Source organism: Amblyomma mixtum, chromosome 3, assembly GCF_055824585.1.
Source record: "Amblyomma mixtum isolate Tamu chromosome 3, ASM5582458v1, whole genome shotgun sequence".
NCBI classification, from domain to species: domain Eukaryota; kingdom Metazoa; phylum Arthropoda; class Arachnida; order Ixodida; family Ixodidae; genus Amblyomma; species Amblyomma mixtum.
This window is the reverse complement of record NC_143014.1, coordinates 381,865,869-381,889,859: the sequence shown is the minus strand read 5'-3', so window position 1 is coordinate 381,889,859 and position 23,991 is coordinate 381,865,869. Positions and strand designations below refer to the sequence as shown.

Genomic DNA, 23,991 nt, shown 5'->3' with positions numbered 1-23,991 from the left:
CTCATGAATATTTTCTGGCTATACTGGCACCGCAGTTATCCTACTTTTCACGGAAAGCTTTCTCCTTTTCAAAGAAGCATCAGATAAGATTGAGCCAAAGTGTCTGCGAACCGCTGGTTACTGCATGTCAAGGTGTAGATAATAATCAGTAACGTCCTTACCAAAGCAAAAATAGTCAGCAGGCTCGTCTCTAGCAATTTGACAGATTGTTCAGGCTTTCACAATTGCTAAGTTGAGCTTTGGTGTCAACAAGCACTATCACCTTTTGTCCCTGATGCTGATATACTGGCAGTAGATGGCTTGATGCGAAAGGTCAACACCTGCCATACCACTGTTGTAAAAGGAAAGGAGTTTTGGCTTTAAAAGATCTGTTTTTCGTGTGCTATAGGCAACCACCACTCTACAAAACACGTAGGCTCACTGCTGTTATAGTTGCAAGCCATAGTTACTATACTGTTGATTGTAGACTTCAATAAAAGCATGTAACCTATACTACTGAAGCAAGAATCGATGTTTCATGGCTGCTTCTATTACATCGTTTTCTTTGGCCCGAGTGGACACTTCCTAAACCCGTTTTGGCCAACGGTTCCTCTGGCCCTAAATTCCTCCCAGTGGAGCGTTACAAGAATGTCTCGAGAGGTAAAAAAATTACAAAAAAAACTGAAATGATCACTAAGCGTTGAGATCACCTCAGGTGACGACAGGACAACACGCGCTTCCAAAAATTTCATTTCTGAACTCAAGTACTTTCCGCAGACGCTGTGAAAGGCATAACAGTAACTGTCTGCTCTGCAGAATGTCCAGTTCTTATAACCAAACTTTATTACAACCAATTAAAATCATACCATCATCATACTCAAGACGGCTAGCGGCAAGTACAGCCGCCTCCAAGGCCTTGTGAGTAGACAAAGTGATTTTTTCCGAAAAATTGGAAGGAACCATAAGATCTATGAACTGGAATAAATAGGCGCCGTTGTGCACACCGGAAGACCCAGTGTACTATAAAAAGTACAGCAGTATATAAATTATCACAGAGCAAAAAACGCCAAAGGTGCGGGACATTCAAAGCATCCTTTGTTTACTTTATTCTTTCGTGCTGCTCTATACTTGAAACTAGCGTAATATGTACATAAATGCGGCCGCGAGAAAATTATAAGCAAGCGACTACCGGTGCAGTTCGTGGGAAACAAACATCCTGAAGTTTCACTCCGGAAAGCTGACATACTGAGCAGAGGAAGTGCGCCAAATTAGTTAACGGTGGTTAGCTAATCCCCTGTTGACAAAAGCATGCCCTACTTGAAAAGAAAATTCTATTCTTTGGTGATGAAATCACAAAAAATTTAACTGTACTTTTAAAAGTACGCTGGGCGCTAATGGGTAAAGTTGCATTAACCATAAGTTGCACCATGCAGATATAGCAGATAGATCATTCTGTAGAGCGCATACGTCGTTAGTGTCGTTAAAGGGACACTGAGGAGAGCTCTATTAATATTTGTTGTATAGCAAAATCCGACAGTTCGGCATTTCATGGCTTTGTTGCCACTTGGCCGGCAGCGAAAGATGCATTTATTTCTAAGAAATTTGGATTCGAAGTTGAAAAAGTTTTTCCCGCCGCTCTGATTCAAACTTCGGATTCTCCTATGACGACAAAGGACGAAGTGACGTGAAACATGACGTGCACATGACGTAACGCAGACTCCGTGATTTCTGGCGGCCAGCAGTGCGGTCCAGCAGCAGCCGAAAAGAAACCTACCACCGGCCGCACGTTGAAGGCATCTATCGGCTATTGCGGCCGTCGCTTCGTTTACGTTTGCACCGGCGTTTAGCCAGCGTTACAATGGGACCCGTTCTCGACGTCGTCAACGAAGTTCTCGCAAATAGACACCTTTAGCATACCGTGTACCTTGTTACCGTTAGCGGAATACCGGGAGCCCGCATACCGCTGTCAGCAGGCGTTGATTGGTCCCGGCGCTGCAGGAGCGCGCGTAGCTGTCGGGTACGTGGCGCCATCTGGCGACGTCAAGGAGATTTGCGCATGCATTTTCTCCGCCTCAGTGATTTGTGACTTCTCGTGTCCTAGTGTTGCTAGAACTATTGGTTCTAGCAACACTGTTTTGTCCTATGACGTCATGAATCTTGTACTTGGTAGTTTGGCCTGTGGCGGCGATACCTGTATTTTGGTTCTTGCTCTTTTCTACGTTACAAGAGCTTTGTTGTCAGTATGAATGGCGTTTTTGTAATCAGGAGCTGGTATTCTGTCGATGCAAGTCAACTTCAATTTTTCCTCAGTGTCCCTTAATTCCGCGAAAAATTACGCAGTCATCAGCGAATAAGTGTATGTTCGAGGTTACGCAAGAAGGTAGGTCATTAATGTAAATAAGAAATAAAAGAGGGCCTAAGACGGATCCCTGTGGCACTCCAGAATGGACGGGGGTTGATGGAGAGGTGGCATTGTTAGCAGTTACAAACTGAGTACGGTTGCAAAGGAAATATTCGAGCCAGGAAAAAAGCCTCGGATCAAGGTTTAGTTTGCTTAGCTTAAAAAGTAGTAATTTGTGGCATACCTTTTCGAAGGCTTTTGCGAAGTCGAGGAAGACGCAGTCAGCTATTGAGCGGCGATCAAGGATGAGATTAAGTTTATGCGTAAATGATGCTAACTGAGTTTCGCAAGACAGTCGCTTACGAAAACCGTGCTGCATGTCTGTAAAAAATGACTCCAGGAACTTCGCGATACCTGTGTATAATATGTGCTCCAATACTTTACATGGAATACTTGTCAAAGATATGGGACGGTAGTTAAGAGGTGAATTCTTGTTACCTGATTTATGGATTGGGACCACCTTCCCGACCGTCCAGTCAGCAGGCAGAGCACCGGTGTCAAGGGACTGTTGAAATATCTTACAAAGCAGCAATGAACAGTAAGTTTGAGAACCCTTAAAGGTGCACTGAAGAGGATTCTGAACTTGTCTTTTTGCCGCGGCAAATCGATCTACACGTTCCTAGCATTCTTTAAAAATGCAACGTATTGCCTTGTATGGCCGATTTCCCTAATTAAATCGAATTAACGTCCGGCTCCCGCCCTTTTTTTGAATTCTGCCTCGTACGATGGGCGGAGTCGACCAACGCGTGAAGTTCCTTTCAGCCAGCTCCGTGGAGGCTTTGCTTTTGCATTATTTTGTTTTTTAGGCTTCCATGAACAAATAGTTTCATTCGCAGATAATATAGCCGCAAAATAAGCCGGCAGAAATAAAAATACGCGCGGACTATTTGCTACTACGGACTACTACGTATTACTCCGCCGATGGCAGAGCGGGAAGCCGCCACGGGACTGGGTGAAAGGCACTCCACGCGTTGGTCGACTCCGCCCACCGTACGAGGCAGAATTCAAAAAAAAAGGGCGGGAGTCGACCGTTAATTCGATTTAATTTGGGAAATCGGCCATACAGGGCAATAAGTCGCAGTTTCTAAGAATGCTAGGAACGCGTAGATCGAGTTCCCGCGGCAAAAAGACAAGTTCAGAGTAAAGATCAGGTTCTTCTTCTACTTCTTCTTTGCACCATAGGTGCCCCGCCAGAGACGGGTGGTTTCAACTTGAAGACTTGAAGACACAGGGATAACAAAAAGGGATACTTGAAGTTTTATATACAAATATTTACAGCGTATAGAAGTTTAGACACTCGAGACAAATTAACGGCACAAGGACAAACAACAAAAAGGGCGGAACTGGCTAATACTAGGGGAGGCCCCTACTCGGCGTTGCCGAAGATGCGTTGCATCTCACCTTAGCCCAGAACCCTGCTTCCAGCTCCGGGGCCCGGTTTTAAAGCCCTAAAGGCCCGGCCCACATTTCGTAGCTTCCAATCATATTGTGCTCTCAACATGATTGGTTCTTCAAGAGCCTGGCCAGCCCTCCAGCTGCCGCAAAGTAGAGCACTCTCTCCACCACAAAATAAAAACAAACACAAATAGACATCCGTGCCAGCACGTGTGCGAATCAGTATCGCGGGTGGGGGGACACCCGTATACCTGCCGGCGCGTTCGCGAGCGGCCGCGTTCCAAGAAAGGAGACGCTTCGCTTTGAGCACCCCCAGCCGCGTTCCGATGACCCCCGCGAACGCTACCGAACCCTTACATTCAGATTCCTCTTCAGTGCACCTTTAAGAAATTTCGCATTGATTAAGTCAGTACCTGGACTGGAGCGTGGTTTAAGGGATTCAATAATCTTCTGAATACCACAAGCTTCGATGCAAATGGGATTCATAGTTATGTACTTGTAAGTCTGCGCTTGTGGAAAAATGGTGTTAGTACAATGAACAAAGTTATTACAGAATGTGGAGTTCAATACCACTGGGCATTCTGCATCTGGCATGGCAAGACCATTCTTGTCTAATAAGTTAATGGTATCGCTGTGGCTGGGGTTGACAATGTGCCAGTACTTTTTAGGATCAGTGGAAAGAATGCTAGAAAGTGTGTTGTGAAGAAAATGATTTTTTGTGCTTTTAAGTGCAGTTACGTAAACGTCGTTAGCTTCGCGGTATGCCTCCCATTTTGCGTTACTACCAGACCTTTTCGCAACTCGGTAAAAACGTTTTTTTCAGTTGGATAATCGTTTAAGATAGGAGTTGTACCACGGGGCTCTCGAGTGGGAACAGATTGTCCGTAATGGTATGTATGTATCTGTTAGTTCTTTAACCTTGGTAACGAATAGATTCCAGTTAGTATCGACAGAGCGGTCATCAAACCCGTTGCAATAATAATCGAGAAAGTCGGCGAGTTCCCTGTTAATGGCCTGAAAATCAGCTTTTTTATAGTCGCGGATGTGTTTAGAAATCTTCTCAGCTGGGGGAGTAACGATGCAAATGTCAAATGAGAGCGATAGATGGTCGCTGAGACCAGGTAAGTAAGTGATTTCTGAGGCCATATCGGGATGGGTAGTCAGTATTAAGTCCAGCGTGTTTGCAGTGGTATTAGTAATTCTTGTCGGTTGAGAGACTAGTTGGGAAAAGGAAAAAGTGGAACAAAGGTTTAAGAAATCGGTGCTTAGTGCCGCCGCGGTGGCCCAGCGGTTATGGTGCTCGGCTGCTGACCCAAAAGACGCGGGTTCGATCCCGGCCGCGGCGGCTGGAATTTCTTTGGAGGAGAAATTCTAGAGGCCCGTGTACTGTGCGATGTCAGTGCACGTTAAAGAACCCCAGGTGGTCGAAATTTCCGGAGCCCTCCACTACGGCGTCTCTCATTGCCTTAGTCGCTTTGGGACGTTAAACCCCATAAACCAAACCAAACCAAATCGGTGCTTAAGTTAGAAGAAGGGTTCTGAACTGGGGTATCAAAAGACCAAGATATGTTAGGAAGATTGAAGTCGCCAAGTAAGAAAACGGGCTCCAGGGGGTGTCGTGTGCAAACAGCATTTATGGCATCGTGCAGATCATCGAGGAAGTTAGAAGAGTGACTGGGAGGACGGTAGCATACCCCGAAAACAATTTTTAAGTGCCCAAGTTCCACGCATGCCCAGACAATTTCTAGATCTGTTGTGATGTTAATAGCATAAGATCGGAGTGTTTTACAAATGGCAAGTAATACGCCACCACCCTGACGTGATGTGCGGTCGCAGCGATAAAAAGTGTATCGGGATGAGTTGTGGAAAATTTCGGTGTTACGAACGTTAGAATGAAGCCATGTTTCAGTAAGTGCAATAATACCATGCGTTACACGTGTCAGCTACGGAATGAAATGCATCACGTTTGTTTAGGATACTTCTTACGTTAGCGAAAAGAACAGATGCGCGTGGTGAAGGCGACGACTGCCCACGTCCCCTCTCGTGATGCTACAGGGCGTTTTCGGTGTTTTGGGCATTTCAATTTCAATTTCAATTTATTTCCCAGAAGGTTCTGCTCGGCTGACTGGGGCTAAAAGCTGAGCTGTGACATTTGATGGTGGCGACCGCGGTGTGTCCTCTTCGGGTACTTCGGTGGGAAATTCCTTTATCAGTTCGACGTTGTTTGTCACGCTGGCGTACATGTAGCACTTATTGTTAACGTAGAGTTTGTTGTGACGAAGCTGGAACTTTGGTGACTGATGAAGGCTTTTAGCGAAATTAGTAAGTTGCTGGCGCGCGTTACGGGTTGCTGGCGAAAAATCCTCTGATACATAAATGTTGTTAGTTTTAAGTTTAGCTCGACATGCTAGTATTCTGCCACGATCTTTAAATGAGCCGAACCGGATAACTACAGGCCGACATTTCTCATGTGAAACGTACCTATCCTGTGGGCGCGCTCGATGACCGGTTGATCAAAATCAATGCCTAAGGAAGTTGAAAATGCAGTGATAACTTTTAGAGCGCAGCTCTTTGGCGTCCGTTCCTGGGTTTCGCGTCGTCGTCGGCGTTGTCGTCGGCCTCGTAACCAGCTCCGCCCCCCTTTCATCCCCCCAGCGCTAGCAGCGACCGACTGATACCGCTGGATGCCGCTGACGCCGCTAGAGAGTCAAGATAACGTGACTGCATAGAACACCGTCGCCGCCATGCAGAAAGAGGAGGAAAGGGTCCCCCCCCCCCCCCCTGTTCTTGTGTGGCGGATAGGGTGCTCTTCAGTTGCCGACGCGCCGGTTATTTCACGTAGGCCCCGGCACGTCGACGAATACGTGACCACCTTCCCACGGCTAGACCTGGTTCTTAGCGCTGCGGAAGCGAGGGTATCATATTGTTTGTGTCGGCATCGGCGGCGTTGTCCCTGAAACCAACTCCGCAGCTGGGTTTGACTCACTATCGAAAAGGTGAAACAGCTTATTTGCTGCGCTCAAATTTCGCATTAGGAAGTAACGTAATCGTCGGTAATTTTTTGTTCAGTCTGTTCCCAGGTTTCACGTGCGTCAGGTATACCGCGTAAGATTAAATTGTTCCGCCGTGAACGGTCTTCAAGATCATCTATACGAGCCTGCAATTCATACTGTCGCGAAGTCAGCTATTCGACAGTATCTTGAGTTGCAGCGACGTGGAGTTCTAGGGTTTCCAGAGTTTTGCATCTGCTTTCAATCAGTTCCAAACGGTTGAACACAACAAGCAACTTAGTTTCAAGTACTACCTGGCTTGATTTGATTGTGTTAACGTCTGCACTCAGTTTAGTTTGGCCAGTCGTGAGTTCAGACGTATTTTTGTCAATGTCTTTAAGTAGTTTAATTATCTCATTCATTTGCTGAGAATCGCGTTCCGGATCAGTGGAGGTAGAGGCGGTACGTGTGTTGGGACCAGGGTTGGACTCAACGTAGCCGCAGCATAGCAACAGATATGCAGAGTCAAAGCAATCGCGGGCAACAGCACAAATCACCCTTGGGCAAGGGAGCGAAATAAGGAATCTGTTATCGTTTTTCTTAGCGAAAAGAGAGTGCCGGTTACACACCTGGGGTGCGAATAACAGATGCGTGTTAGCCATGCTGGCGATGGTGACGGGCTGCAGGGCCTTTAAGTGCTCAGGCTGCTGCGGTGTCTCTGTGGCAGCGAAGAGCCTGATATCTGGTACGATGACAGGAGATTGTTCCGCGATGTAGGCGCATGCGTGGCAACAGCGATCGGTCGCATCAGCATCGGGTAGACAGCCAGCTTCATGAAGTGTGACTGGCTGCGAAGCAAGCAGGCAACACGTCGCCAGGGACAGGAACGCCTGGGGTGCGAAGAACAGATGCGTGTTAGCCATGCTGGCGCAATGGCTGCTCCCTTGCCCACTGAAGATGGTGACGGGCTGCAGAGCCTTTAAGTGCTCAGGCTGCTGCGGTGTCTCTGTGGTAGCGAAGAGCCTGATATCTGGTACGATGACAGGAGATTGTTCCGCGATGTAGGCGCATGCGTGGCAACAGCGATCGGTCGCATCGGCATCGGGTAGACAGCCAGCTTCATGAAGTGTGACTGGCTGCGAAGCAAGCAGGAAACACGTCGCCAGGGGCAGGAACGCCTGGGGTGCGAAGAACAGATGCGTGTTAGCCATGCTGGCGCAATGGCTGCTCCCTTGCCCACTGAAGGTCTTAATTAATAGGTCTTAATAGGTCTTCATTTTTCTAGTTTCTAGGTCTTTATAGGTCTTAATTTTTCTAGTTTCCGGGGTTTACCCGGCTTTGTCATAAGAACTACATTTGCCGACTGCCACTGTCGAGGCAGGTGGCCTTTAGTCCAAATTTCATGCATGTACTCTGTCAGAGCGCTGATGGAGTCGTCGTCCAGGTTTCTTAAAATTTTGTTAGTTATCCCGTCAGGGCCCGGGGCCGATTTCGTGTTTAGTCCCATTATTTCTGCCCTGACCTTTGCCTCCATGATGGGTGCGTCGATCTCCTCGTTGGGAGCTCCGTCGTATTCTGGGAGGGTGGTACTATGGGCATCGCCAATGTACATGTTGATTAGTTTGTCCATGAATTCCTCATCTGTTCCCTCAAATGTGCGCCTGGCTTCTGATAATCTAATGGCCGATTGGGTTTTTGAATTGGTCAGATCTAATAGGTGTCTCAGCAGACCTCACGTTTTGGAAAGGCCCATGCCCCCTTCCATCTCGTCACATCTCTTGCATCAGTTTTGTACGCATAATTTGATCGCATAATTTTCAGTTTCCTTGTTATGTCTAACGACCCTCCTTCTTAGATTACGGTTCCAGGCAAGCGATGTGACGTCATACCAAACGGCGGCGGCTCCGCGGCGAGGCGCGCAGAGTGACGTCATGCCAGATGGCGCACCGAGCGCCAGCTCCGGTGGTTGCTAGGCAACAGCTCAGGTCGGTCTCTGTGCCTCCTCGGAGCACCGTCCAGCGAAACCGCAAGTTCATGGCCAATGTAGCTTTCCATACGAAAAAAAAAAAGATAAGCGTGTTACTGGCGGCAGAGCCCGACTGCAAGGACAACAAAGCGGAGTAATAGCTCCGCTGACGACAGTAAAAAAAGAAACAGCGTCACCGTGGAGGTGCTGGGTATCGATCCCAGTACCTCTCGCATGATCAGCGAGCGCTCTACCATCTCCGGACGAGTAGCGTAAGCGGATGAAAACATCATTCTGTAATTGGGATCGAACGGGCAAGAGGCCTGACTTCCTTACTGCGTCGACCACGTTACACAATACTTGGTCAGCCGCCACCTGGTCTGCGCGGCATCAGGCGTCGGGCGTCCTCCAATGAGAAACCGGCCCTACCGCATTTTAATATTTGTTTTTGAAGTGGAATTTTACTTTCGTCAGCGCTGACTCATTTTTAACTCAAAGTGCTATGCAGTTGAATTAGGTAATTGGAACTCGAAAGGAATGCGAAACTTTTTTCGATTAATTTCGAGTTAGAACTTTGGAAATTCTGATCGGGCTGCCCTTCGTACACGTGACGTCAACGGAACCAAAGCGCCAATCCGAATAACCCGAAATAACCGGAACTTCGAAGCAACGAGGTTAGGCTGTACCGGTCAAATGCTTCGCTAAGATTCTGCATTTCTCTGTTACACACGCGGCTTGTAGCAGCGTCATACTGGCCTTCATATTGTCGAGCTGTAGGAAGTGTGGAGATATGCACCTTTATCAAATCATCTTATAGCCCTAAGCGCTGTAAATGCCCGGTAGAAGCTTCGTGTGGTCCACTATCATGGAGCCCTTGCATAATGTCATGTGTTAGGTCTTCTAGTGAACCCGGAGGGTGTCAGTGGTTTTAGTGGCGTTTTAGTCTCTTTCCCAAGGCGCCACATTCCATCTGCGTATTCCAGCCGCTCCGGTTGAAAGGCTTCAAACGCTCGCCAACGCCGGACATTTTTTTCGACATAGGGGTATTAAGGCTCTCGCGTGAAAAATACGGAACATCATCCACTTGCAGCCACCTTCTAATTGACAGTGCAGAAGTAAGTATCGTCGTAAGCTGTAGCAAAACACTGTAGCAACAAACGGTAAGCAAATTACGTAAAGTATATACGTACGATTAAATGAAAAGTACATGCAATACATAACAGAAACAGTGAAAGCATATCGCTATTTCAAGGCACGCAATCATATCTGAATCGATCATTAGTAGAAGTTCGCCTTTTTTTTAAGTTTCCCAGAGATGACGATGCTTCGACCCATGCAGTGTTGCGAGGTACGGGCTGTAGACTCGGTAAAGGTTAGGAAATGGGTCTTTATTAAGAGATTTTGACCCAAAAGAAAAGAGGGTTCCAGGCCCTTGGAAGGTACAGACTGGCTCCCCGAGCAGCTGCTCTCTTCCGCTGATGGAGGGAGACTCCCTTCGTTGACTGCCTCCGCTCCCTCGAACGCCGTGCCCACGTGACCAAGATGCGCGTTCTCTGAAAAAAGCTTCCCTGGGCGCTGAAGGTCGCGCTCTCGAACGCCGTGTCCACGCCGCCAAGCCGAGCGTCCTCGGAAGGAAGCGTCCTTGGGCATCGACGGTAGCGTTTTCGAACGCCGAACATGAGCCCCGCGTCCGCGATGAGGCCGGCACCCTGTGACGCCGAGTATAGGTCGGAACGCTCGTGGCACAAACAGTTTCCGGAGCTCGCGGGTCCACAGGCCAGCAGTGTCTTGCCACGCAACACCAGGTTGCTCATTCCGAGCAACCTATCGCGAGCAATAATTAATTCATCATCCACGTGCCACGCTAGTCAGTTTGCTCACAATCCGGTAGGCAGATTGTGATGACATCACAAGGTCACGTGACTTAGGTAGCCCACCTAGGTTGCTTATCCGGGGATTTTTCGCTCAAAACGACGACAACGCCAGATTTTTCTGCAGAACAGGGGCGTTAACGCTCTCGATTTAAAGCTCTGCGACTCCGTCATTATTTACCCGTCGCCTCGTGTATGCAGAAAGGGGTGGACAAGCACACAGAGCATATAGTATTTTAGAGATCACCAGGGAACGTGTCAGAAGTGGAAAAACAGAACCTGTTTTAAATTTGCATACTTTGTTTGAAGATAAAGCTCCGGGATGGCTAGGTGTTCGCATTGTTTGGCTGCACAGTTCAAGGTCGTGGAATGGATTGCCGTCGCGGAGGCCAGCCTGCGATGGAAACGAAAGGCAAAAACTTCAGTGGACTGAGATTCTGATTCATTTGAAACAACTCCAGGCGGCAAAGACTAATCAGGACCTCTGCACTGCGATATATCTCATAGCCCATTGCGTTGTTTTTGCGCTTTATAAATCACCTAGTCTCAAATATTGTTTCCTTTTTGACGTTGCGGCGCTTTAAAAGAGGCAAAAAAAGTGGCCTTCATGGAGGTGCTTGGTATCGACCCCAGTACCTTCCGCCTTCTAAGCGAACGCTCTACCATCTGAGCTACACCCCCTTACAGGATACGGTGTGAATACAAGCTAAATTTAAAGCGGTGATTGAGATCATGGGGGAAATGTCGCGAGGACCTTCCTCTGTTGATACAATTCCTCAAAACTTCCGGCAGCGCAACACCGCAAAGCCTACCTTGAGGGATGGGGGCCGACTCCTCTATGCCCAGAGTATTGGCTGTTTAATGAGAGGAAGAGGTTGAGGGAAGTTGACGTGATCTGCTTTGCTAATCATGGTTATTCCCACTGAAAAGCGCGGTGGACAGTGTAGCGTTCCACAGGCATCTATGCGGCAACGAACTGCAGTGGAAGCCCTTCTTCTGCGTTGTTTGTTGTTTGCCCAGTTGAAACAGGTCACAGTCCCACGTGGTCGAACCGACGCATGCAGCAGAAAGATGGCGCACTGGCCTGACTGGATGCAATTGCTTCTCCATATGTGTTAGCGGAACAGTCGGAAAGACGACGCAGGATTGAACATGTATAGTTCGCCATGAATCGTATACGTCTGTACAAACTATCAATGTCGAGAAGAAACACGACATAATTATGGCGCAGGGATAACGGGACGCCATTTTATCTCTAGCGGCGTGTTGTGATTGACTCTTGAACCTATTTGCCTTGCGCAACAACAAAAACGCTGAGAGCAGAGGGGATGGTTAATCCCTGCACGCCCCTGAGCTAACGCGCATCATTCAAGTGACGCCAGGAATTCGTATAAGGAAGAATGCGTTAAAAGAATCGTCCTGCACTTGTCACAACGGATGCCACGGCGCCAGCAACAGCTGCACTGCAAACGAGGAATGCCTGAAGCCCCAATCAATTCTGTCGCAAAGCCTGTACAAGTTTTTATTTAACTGGTGATTTATGTTTAAAATGAAAGAATGCTACTGTAAAAAATGAAACAATCGTGGGGGTGCTGGGTATCGATCCCAGTACCTCTCACATGCTAATCGAGCGCTCTTCCATCTGAGCTACGCCCCCGGACGGCCGACCGAGGAACACTGCGAAGTTCGAACTCGGGCAACATTTAAAGCAGTAAAGGAACTCGAACAGCGAGGAGATTGGTTTACTTTGGTTTATGGGGGTTTAACGTCCCAAAGTGACTCAGGCTGTGGGGGACGCCGTAGCGAAGGGCTCCGGAAATTTCGACCATCTGGGGTTCTTTAACGTGCATTGACATCGCACAGTACACGGGCCTCTAGAATTTTGCCTCCATCGAAATTCGACCGCCATGGTCGGGTTGAAACCCGCGTCATTCGGATCAGCAGCCGAGCGCCATAACCACTAAGCCATCGCGGTGGCACTAACAGGCGAGGAGAATAACGGTGTCTGTAGACAGTATTTACGAAGACAAGAGCAAGACGCTGTTCGCCTGCACACTGACAAACGTACGGGTTAAGAACACAAAGGCATTTCACGTGTACCCCCTTAGAAGTACAACAGACCGGTATGGGATGTGTGCGTGCCATGGTCAGGCCTAATGTCATCATTAGAGGCCGGATTTTTAGGCACTAAAAAACACGTTTTAGGCGCCATAAATAGGCGGCTAAAATTGCATTTTAGGCACCTAACGCAGAAAAATAGGCACTATAAACTTTATCAAAAGTGCCCACAGCTCCGAGCTTCAGCGCCCAATATCTGCCGTAAAATAAAACAAAAACACAGCAGGAATTATTTGGGACCTTAGGCAAGGTGCGAACATTAGAAGCCATTTATTTGTTTGAGTCATTTGCTCTATGGTCTGAGTGTACGAATGCGTTTTCGTATGCACGCACGGCTTCCAGCTGTCTAGTGTGGCCTGCTCCACCAAGATTACCGCCAAATGCCATTTTATGAAGATGGCATGCGGCCGGGGCACAAGGAACGAAAATAAGGCAGGTTACCCAGGTGGAAATTTTAATCTGGTTAACTGTTTCCAGCAGGTTTATGGAACATTTTACAGTGGGTTTCAATTGGAACCAATGGGAATTATTTGGACGAACCTATAACTTAATCCGTATACTTTCCAAAATATGGTGCCATCTGGTCAACTACCACTTTACCAGCCAAAGTCATCAACAAGCTGCCACGATAAAATGGCAGAAAATAGGAAAAAGGTTGCTGAGATATTTTCGGCTGACGTGGTTGGTATTGTGTACACAGCGGGCGTAGGTGCAGTGTTCACCACAGACAACTGACGAGGTCATCTAATGTTGCCATGTGTGTGTTCTACTCAGAACCGAAATGGATTCGAAAGCAAACATAATCTAAAAGCAAAACCACGGCGTATTTCAGGCCCCTTTTCTGTAAAATAGGGCATTTTTAGGCACCGACGTCGGAAATAGGCATTTATAGGCACTGACACCCAAAATAGGCATTTATAGGCACTATAAAAAGAGTATTAAACATATTGTCAACAGCTAATTCATGCTCATATGTAAAAATGGTGCGCCTATGAAGCGTTGAAAAATAGGCATTTGCCTAAAATCCGATCTCTAGTCATCATCTATATACAGCAGAAAGTATTGGGGAGAATGCGATAGATGAACCAACCGACACAAAATTTTCTTCTCAGTGCATATCGTGGTTACAATTTGAGGAGGCCTGCTTTGTACTTCTGCAGTTTATCGAGGTAGTTAAATTATAGAAAAATGGTGAAGAAAGTTTGTTGGCTTTAAAAATCTAGAGACTTACAGTCATTCACAATCGCTTTGAATAAAACGCATAGAGACGCCATGTTAACTGCGAAGAAACACCCTGTTCTCACGCTGTTCTTGACGTCCTTCAGAAGCAGTAGTAAGGATAAAAGCAGCCGACTCCGAAGTCCGTTCTGAAGACTGAACACAGTAGCCATGCAAAAAAGAAAAAATAATGTCGTCACAGTGGAGGTGCTGGGTATCGATCCCAGTACCTCTCGCATGCTAAGCGAGCGCTCTACCATCTGAGCTACACCCCCGGACAGGAGCCACAGTGAAGTCGAACGACATTTAAACCAGAAAATGAGATCGAACGGGAGAGAGTGGCTACGCCCTTTCTTCGTCGACACCGTTTCGGAAAAGTTGGCCGCGAGCCACCTGGCTTGGCCGGCCGGTGCGACTCCGAAGGACGGGTGTTGTATGCGTCACTGGCTCTGGCATACATGCCGCTACACACCTGAGTGACAGGAGCAGACAGAATTTGACATCTAGCCTCCATCTGTAACTCCTTTGACTCCAAGTGGTCGTGTGAGTGGTCCACCGGCCTACAAACCATTACGAGGTAGACCAGAGAGCGGAGTGTTTCACTGGCGTCGCTCTGGCAGCGATATACAGAAACCGAAGAGGCCTCTTGTGGGGTATTTAGCTCATGATTGTATCTCCGCCGGGCGCATGAATAGGATAAAAACTTGCGCACCCCTATGGTTGCACACGGCCGACTGCAGCTGGTTGTTCATTAAAGTGGCAGAGGCAGACTTAAACAGGACGCTTGACTGAGCCTGTAGATGGTCAGTTTTATTTGACCACTGGTTGTGTCCGCGTGTACAGCCTCTCATGATCAACAGTAAACGCGCTATAAAAGTGTATAAAGTGGGTCGGCGAGGCCCCAGTTTACTGTCTTTGCTGTGTGGCGCTTCTGTAGACGTTATTCGGGTTTGCGATGCTACGAAAACACAGGGAGCAGAAACGGTCGGCCATAGCGGCCTGACTGTCCTTAGAGCTTAACCCACAGCTATGTCCTTGGTACCTCCTCCCGTCAAAAGTATACGGCCCAACGGGTTTGCTTGTGAGCCCTGCAGCATGTCTCGTTATGCATCCTCAGCGACCGCAATATCCCGAAAGAGGAATTGCTTCATGTCCTCAATCCTCCCAAGCTTCGGACTGCTAGATGTGCTAGGGTGTCCCGCTAAACAGCTTCGAAGCAAACTCCTTGGGCTGTATACTTTTGACGGGCGCAGTACATGGTCTTAAATACAGGAACTGATGAGACCGTTCACCGTTGAAAAGATATAAAAAGACCTATGTTTGGTAAAAACAGTTGAAATGGCGACATCTCAAATTCCGATTAGATATTCCTTGATACCTTTATATCTACCCTTCAGCATGACATTCTTCTGCCACCGTGGTAGCTCAGTGGCTGTTGAATTTTACCGATGAGTCCAAAGCCAAATTGTCCAAGCCGAGTTTCGATGGAGGTGAAATGAGAAAACGCCTGTGTGTTGTGTCAGGTAAGTGAATGTTAAAGAACCCTAAGTTATAGAAATTAATCGGGGGCCCTTCACTGCGGCCTCTCGATAGCCCACCCACTAGCTTTGGGGCTTCGAACCCCACACTCTTTATATACACTTTTCTTAACACCGCCCCGAAACGAAGCTCGCACAACGAAAAAAAATGGTCGTGGAGGTGCTGAGTATCGATCCCCGTACCTCTCGCATGCTAAGCTAGCGCTGTACCATCCGAGCTACACCCCCGGACGTGGCACGCTCTCGCTAGGGTGATTCTTTAGGGCGATTTCGTCACATCTGTTTTCGTTGTAGTCGACCTCGAATGAATCCGGGTGCGCGCTCGCTTCAAGGAATACGTAACCCAATGCATTGTGAATGATAACTTCTGTCTTAACTTGTTATCAATCCCTTGCCTTTCTTGCTCCCGTTTCCTTCTTCTCCTAACGCATGACCACCCTTGATCACTATAATCACGGATAGCAGAAGTGCACACGTGCTTCAGTCGCTGTCTCGGAAGGAAGCTTATTGAGCAGTGGACCTCTTAACTGATAATAAGTGGTAAGAAGTGGCAGATAAAAGGGAATAGTCGCCCCCCCCCCCCGCTTCCATGGTCGGGGATAGTCCCCTCCTTGCATTCACGCTAAAGGCTCATGACAATCGGCCAGCGCTATTGGCTAGAAAGCAGTTCTTTGACTGGAAAAACTGCCTTGTTCTTGAGTTGTATCCCACTATAGTACCATCTGTCGGCCGCCAGTAGCAGACACTGCGCTTCTCATTGGAAATACTTTTATTTGTCTTCGATAGGAGACTAAATATTGGTATCAGCTGATTCGCGAAGATCTTCAAACTCATGGCCCACTCTTCCTTCGCGCTGCAGAATCTCACTTATCAAATGCTTCCTGCGTTCACATGGACTAGTCCTGACGGTCAGAGGTAATCAATGGTAATCAACCCTACAAATACAGGCCGACTTCAATTTGTCCTCAGCGTCCCTTTTAATCAAGCGGGGGAAAAAAACAAAGTCTGCAGAGACACTTAACACTGCTTACCTCCTGCCCGCTCACTTTGGGAAAGCAGTCGCCGCGCACTGCAGCGTGATGCAACCGGATTTTACGCAGCTAGTAATTCTACCTCGGCATGATACGTAGCCGCCTCACCCTTTCTGATATGCGCGCTAACTTCCTGATGGCAGTCGCCGCCGTAATGCCCATATTTGCAGAATCGGCCTTTCTCTACTTAAAATTCATTAACATTCACCACTTCCCTGGGATGGGATAGCAGGTGCTACCACCGGTTGAATTTATGTGATTCAGTTTGCGAGTGCTGGGTTTAGCGCCACTGCAACCTTCCGTCGTTTTCTGGTTCATAACATTACCCGGCGCCATCGAGCGAAAGTCCCGAGCAATGGCTGAAGTACTGAGGTACGAGGTGAGGGCGGATTTCGGCAGGAAAGGCATGCAGCAGAGTACAGACTTCCTACGGCGATTAATGAACTGGCCTGATTAATTATGGTCCTCGCAGATTGATGACCATCACTTGTCAAGAACCACACGCCATAGGCTAAAAATGCGCCGGACGGCATGGGCGGGGCATGCCGTCTTGTTTCGTGTCGTCTTGACGTCCTAGCTGCAGTGATTGTTCCATGCGACGGCCATCGAAGACATTGGGGCCGCGTCTTCGTGTCGTTACTCCGTCAGTACTCCGGACGGGGTGAGCTAGAGCGACAGGTCGGATCGGGCTGGGCCGGTGCCTAGCGGCGGGATCCAGGAGCCTCGGACGACATTGAAAGCGTCGATGCTGCCCGGCTCAAATGAGGATGAACAACAGCGCACCCACAAAGATGTAGTAATGGGGGGGGGGGGGGGGGGGGGGGGCATGATTACATGATTATATATAATTAATTGTTGCAGGTCTAGCGAGAGTACTCCGTCCCGGGCCACTTCCCGCTTCACACTCCTCTGCTCTGCAACAATATCTGATCACCAGATGTCTTCGTAACCTTAAACGAGAGCTCTATAAAGTACTCAAATCTGCCAAGCTTCAGTGCAGTAGAGCAAGATAGGCCTCGCTACATCCTTCGGAAACCTGAGTGGTTTCGTTAACAGCGAGCAAGTCCACAACGCTTGCTACACTGTGGCTTGCGGATATTCCTATTCGCTCTTATCGCAGTGCACGGATTTTTGCGATGGCTATGGATGCGGAGCCCCGCGCGTGGCTATGCGGGGCCGGGGAGTTTCCACGGTCGACGTGTCAGGCCTTGGTAGACCGCTCGCTAAGCGACAACTCCCAAGTTGTCCCACGCCACGCACTCGCACCCCCGTGGCACAAGTTTCCCCAAGCGCTCAACCTGGCATCCCGTCTGCTGAGTCCTCGTAGGCCTTTCCCTTTATCATTATCATCATCACCATCATCATCAACAACAACAGCAGCAGCAGTGTCTTGACTAGGCCCACTGCAGGAAAGGGCCTCTCTGATATAACTCCAATAAACCCTGTCCTAAGTCGCTGCAACCAACTTAACCCCTCCAACTTCCTAGTGTCATTCGCACCTTACTCTCTGCTATCCTCTGCTACGCCCGCATGCCTTCTCTTAGAATCCAGTCCACTCTTTCACAATTCATGCCCCGATCATGAACAATTTTTACTGAAACAGCGAGAGATATCATTAGAGAAAAAAAAAGGGTGCGCTCATAGCTTGCTTTTTCTCGGTGGGGAAAAAGAAATAGTGGATATTTTCGTAAAAGAATTTTGGCGCCAAACCGACCGCACAGTAAGAGAGACGGGACAAGCCCAACACTGTGTGTTGTCTGTTTTGGTGCTAAATCCTTTTAAGAAAATATGCACTGACTAGTTCCCCAGCAAGTATTACTAAATTCTGGCTAGTTTCGACGTTCAGCGTGATACTGAACTCGAGGAGAAGTGAAGAGCAAACAGAGAGCGCTATCAAAACGTTTCTCAGGTAGCCAGATCTCTTTGTGTCTTCTGTCGCCCGCGTGTCGAACTGAGCTGATATTTAATATGTAAGTGTGGCAAATTCTGAGCCATTTGCCTGTAATCTCTGTAGTAACAGGATTTTCCGCCTATAAAAAGAAGAAATGATTAACTTGATGAAACGTTCATTTATTACTTGGAAACCGCATAACAGAAAGCGTAGAAGAAAAACAGTGATAGGCGATGTGTAACGGTTAAGAGTAAAAAAAAGAGCGAGAAAAGAACGCACGACAAACGAGGCAACACACACAACTCAAGTGCTTACCACCAAGTTAACAAGTCACGCTGTAATTATTTAAACGATGCGAGGTTGCTGCAGTAGACAAGAGGAAACGTATGGACGTGTCCATGGGCAGAGTACAAACTGTCGCAGTTTGCGTATCAAGAGCGCGAGAGTGCTTGGAACAGCTCAGGTTCTTCGTACTGCGACAAGGGAAACCTTCTGACACATATGAAGGTGGGGCATAGATTCTTTTTCTATGATACGATGGCTATATGTAACACCCAATCGATCAATGACATACCGCGCGATAAACAAGAAATGTGCCACAGTGAGAAAACACGAATAGTCAGCATGTAATGAGCACAATACACTCAAGATGCTGTTTGCTGCAACACTATATATTAGGTCTGAGGTGAAATAAATCCTCTCACTTAACACGGGTGCCTACCAAGTGCGCGGATAGAAGTGTGCTTCTCAAGGCCGAGATATCTTCAAAGGCATCTGAACATGACCCATGACATACACAATATATCTGGTATAGTATTATAAGGAACGGTTTCTAGAGGATTCTCACTGACATCAATCCATCTATTGCAAAAATCGATGGGAATGAAAAAGTTTTATTTTGCTCTTTGCAGCGTAAGTAAGTGCGGTTTTTCTGCATTAGCAGCAAGTATTAGGCGCAAGTAGCCACAACCGCATAATTTCCTTCTGTTATTTCAGCTTGTATTTGCCAGAAGACGGCACAGTGCGGTGGTACGGCGCGCCAACAAGTTTCCTGTGATTGGCGACTCCTCGTACGTACTGCAAACACCGGTTGATAAAAGGACTGCTGCGCTTCTACCCGCAAATTTTGACGGCCACGGGAAGTTATTAGCAGGTTCCAAAGAGTTTTAAAATTCATAATCCTGTTTTTGTTCTTAAATGCAAACCGGGAAATAGTGCCAACTGCGTAAACTGTTTTTGTGTTCTAGTAGTACGTTACAGTTTCCACTTTCAAGGGTAAAAGTGCAGGCTAGTTGCTTTTTCATGAAGCAACGCTAACGGCATGGGCAAATGCGCATGGTCGGGACACAGCGCTGTTTGCGTCCCGTTTGTGTCTCCGTTCCTGACCTTTCCGCAGTGTTAAACCTTCACTCCTAGTTCATCTGAAACTTTGATCTTAGCGTGTTCCTACATTCCAGTGCTCAAAGAGTTATAAAGCACAGCCTCTAAAAATACATGACGACGACAACAACCTTATTCCGGAACTCGAATGTAGCCACGCTCTTAATAAATTTTTTTCTTAGTTTTTACAAAAGAATCTGACGGTGACTTACCAGATTTCTGAGCTCTCGACCCTCCCATCTATGCCACAGATTACATTTGATGCTAATGGAATCATGAAACTCATTGAATCATTGAAACTTACATCTTCATCTGGTGTTGACGGCATAAATTCTAAAATCCTAAAAATACTGAAAACACTGTAAGTGCAATATTGTGCCACCTCTTTCAGCAGTCCATATCAACAGGTGTCCTTCCACAAGATTGGAAAGTTGGTAAGATCATTCCAGTCCCCAAAAAGAGGTCACCTGTTTCAATCAAAAATTACCGCCCCATTTGCCTTACAAGCGTCTGTTCGAAACTAATGGAACATATTATTTATTCGCACATAGTCAAATTCCTTGTTTCCGTAAAATTTTTCCATACTAACGAGCATGGCTTTTTGAAAGGCCGTTCATGTGACTCCCAATTGGCTCTCTTTATTAATGACCTAAGCTGCAACCGTGACCTAAGCCTTCCTACTGACACTCTCTTCCTTGATTTCGAAAAAGCTTTCGATAAAGTACCGCCTAAAAGACTGCTACTAAAGATATCGTGTCTAAATCTTAATTCGTTAGTATTGGAACGGCTCTGTAACTTTTTGACTAACAGAGAGCAATTTGTCTATGCTAACAATCATTCTTCTCCACGTACCCGGTCATTTCAGGTGTTCCCCAAGGTACAATCCTAGGTCCTTTGCTTTTCCTCATATATATTAACGATCTTCCTTCCAGTATTTCCTCTAGCATCCGCTTCTTTTCTGACAATTGTGTAATTTACCGCCCAATCACTAACAGTACTGACGCTGGCATTCTTCAACAAGATCTTAACCGAATCCAAACTTGGTGCGAGCGTTGGTTAATGTCTCTCAATATTTCCAAAACATGTGTGATTTCGTTCCATCGTCGGCAGGTGCATACTCCTTCTAAATACACTCTTTTCGGTTCAGAAGTGTCATCCGTTTCTTCATGTAACTTGTACTTGGGTATTATAGTGTAACGCAAAACCTAACATGGTCATACCATATCATGAACATCGTTAACGAGGCTAATCGTACCCTTGGTTTCATACGGCGTAATCTATGATTTGCCACCCCTTCCATCAAATCATTAGCATACATAACTTTTGTCCGTCCTAAACTAGAATATGCTTCAGCAATATGGGATCGTCACCAGACTAACCTCTCTTTAACCTTAGAAAAAATACAAAATCGGGCTATCCGCTTCATTTATTGCGATTATTCGTGCTACACTAGTGTGTCTGCTTTAAAATCTATAACTAACTTACCCAGCCTTGAAACGCGACGAAAAATTTCTCGATTGTGTCTCTTTCATATGTTTTATCATTCATCTTTTGGAGAATCGGTCACATCACCTGCTTATCGCCTCTCAAGCCGTATTAACCACCATAAGGCCGTCTACGCCCCCACCGCAAGAACTACCGCTCATTCTCGATCTTTTTTCGTCACGTCATCCCGGGACTGGAATGATCTACCACAGGACGCCGTGCATCACATCAACGCCATCCATTTTAAAAACGCTATCAAGACCATTGTCGTTTAACTGCCATGCCTGTGCCTCATGTAAAGCCCCATATCAGGGGCCTTCGAGGTATCGAATAAAAAAAAATTGCAAATTCACGTCACCAAAATGCTACTTCAAAATCAGTTAATAAAATCTTGGCATTTCAGGCGCTGCCAAGTTTACACTCATCACAGCTATTGCATCAGCCTGAACAGCTATAACTTCTACAAATCATTTTGCGCCAACAGCGCAATCCTGTTGCAGGCAGCAGGAGAAACGACTACCAAGCACTGATAGCCGACGCTCATTCCACGTCTCCCGCACACGCGCTAAAGACTGTTTTCCAGCAAAGCATAGAACCTAGTCAGAACAATGCTTAGGCTCTCAATACAAAGGCGAGTGCAATGCGCGAACCCGGGCTCGCGCAGCGGGAATCCCAAGGCAAGTCCACAATACGTGCCGACCGTCTCACTTAAGGGGTGATGGGATGGGAACAAACGGATTGGATAGATACGTGGACACCATAATACACAATACTTTGATTGCCATAGAAATGAGGTAAGTTTAAAGAGAAATGCTCACAACATGGTTCTATAAGAAATAGTCGGGCGCACTCGATAAGCGTGTTTGAATTCAACGATTTGTGCCTAGGTAATATGAAAAAGTGTATTAGGTCCCACTGCATGTAAAATTAACGTTTTGAGTGACTGCCAGTTTTCCTAGCTGAGCGTTTGTAAACCAAATCTCTGGCTCCTGTTCGTGAGCTTAACTAACGAATCACAGTTTCCTGAATTGCGAGATAACTAATGACCCACCTCAATTCGTGTAATCCCCTGCACTACCACCGACCCACCGTATGAGCACTCAGTACGGGACTAGGCAGCGCTGAACTTCATCTGCTTTCTCTAAAGCCGAATGGTATTCGCTGCCGTTACATGAAGCTAAAGGCGGCGTTACAAGCAGTTTCAATTCACGATCAGGAAGTGCGTGGGACGTCGGAAAATGTCAGGACGGCATCACTATATATCCAGTAGCGCCATGGGAATGACTTCTGCATGGGCCACATACACCAGCAGATACTCGGAGGGATTAACAAAAATCTGTATCAGTGCAACACCACCAGCTGGCATGTTGAGCAGATATCTGTAGGCCTGGACTCAGTAATAGGGTTCGAGCTTCCAGCAATAGCGAAAAGTAGCATTGATGGAGCAGGCAAATTAAAGAGTACCGGGTGCTTTCTTCAGGGTCTTAAGTACCATTCGACAATGCGTGAAGACATCAACTTGGTCATACCAGGATTTCCAAATAGAGCTGCAGTAACGCCGGTGATGACTTGCAGTGCCAGGTTAGGAAAGTGTGAAGCTGGATGGTGTAAACTATGCGACCCTTTTTTTTTGTGGGGGGGGGGGGGGGGGGGGGGGGGGGGGGGGGGGGGGGGGGGGTGTGTTTGCAACGATGAGTCGTCAGTTTCTTCGTCACTTATTGGACAAGATCCGTGGCATCGTTTCTAAGGGTGAGTCTGTATTCTCGGGCGGCGAGCACCGCTGCAAAAAAAGCCTTTCAGATCCGCCACCTTCGCAGTGAAGCCGATACCACAGGAGCTCACACAGCAATGCCGCGGCCGACGCCGCGCAGCCCAGCGCGTAGACGAAGAGGTACACGTGGAAAGGCTGCGGCGCAGCGCTGGTGTCCCTGGGGTCCACAGCCTTCGGCTTCTGATGGCGAGTGGCCAGTGCGGCTTCAATAACCGCCCGCAGTGTGCGGCGGTGCAGGTACCTGCGAGAGAGATTGTGGACGTTAAATAACACCATGGCTTACCGAAAAAGCGCACAAGTGAAGAATGTCGTACGCCCTTGCGCTCGGGATCTCTTTGCACTGCAGTTAGTGTCATTTTAGTGGGGGATGGAACAAACGCGGGTTAATCACATCCTAGTCGAAGTCAAGAGGAATAAATGGGCTTGGGCAGGGCATATAATGATAACCGCTGGTCCTTAAGAGTAACGGAGTGGATTCTAAGAAAAGGCAAATGTAGCAGGGGGTGGCAGAAAGTTAGGTGGGCGGATGAGATTATGAAGTTTGTGGGGATACGGTGGCCGCAAAAAGAAGCAAAGTTGCCGGACGTGGTCAAAGCTGTTGATAATGTTTTTAGTCGATTTATTATCAAGATTTAAATGCGGCTTTATAAAAGTCGCTGTGATTCGCACCAGTCGTGAAGTCCGATGAAGGTGGATCAAAAGAAATGTTATAGAATGGCGCCAAGATACGTTTGGTAGTTAACTAACTGCTTTCCTTCGCGGTCTCAGCCTAACGGACACCGCATAAAACTAGCGGGATTGCATGTCCGATTCGATATGTTTGCACATACAACCCCGAGGAAGGTGTAAACCGTACGCTTACCTATGCGGGTTGGTGTCGTAAAGGGCGATACCCCGATGCTCCATTAAGAAGTTCTCTCCAGGTACAAGATTCCACCACGACGCTTCTGCGACCAT

At 47.4% G+C, this 23,991-nt stretch overlaps 1 non-coding gene and 1 pseudogene across 1 annotated transcript; both read right to left on the bottom strand.

The window, feature by feature from the left end:
- LOC149357033 (sodium- and chloride-dependent glycine transporter 1-like) overlaps positions 1–23,991 on the bottom strand; it is a 48,115-nt pseudogene extending 24,124 nt beyond the window's left edge.
- TRNAA-AGC (transfer RNA alanine (anticodon AGC)) lies at positions 14,141–14,213 on the bottom strand. Its single transcript has one exon. It is a non-coding gene; the product is annotated as a tRNA-Ala (tRNA).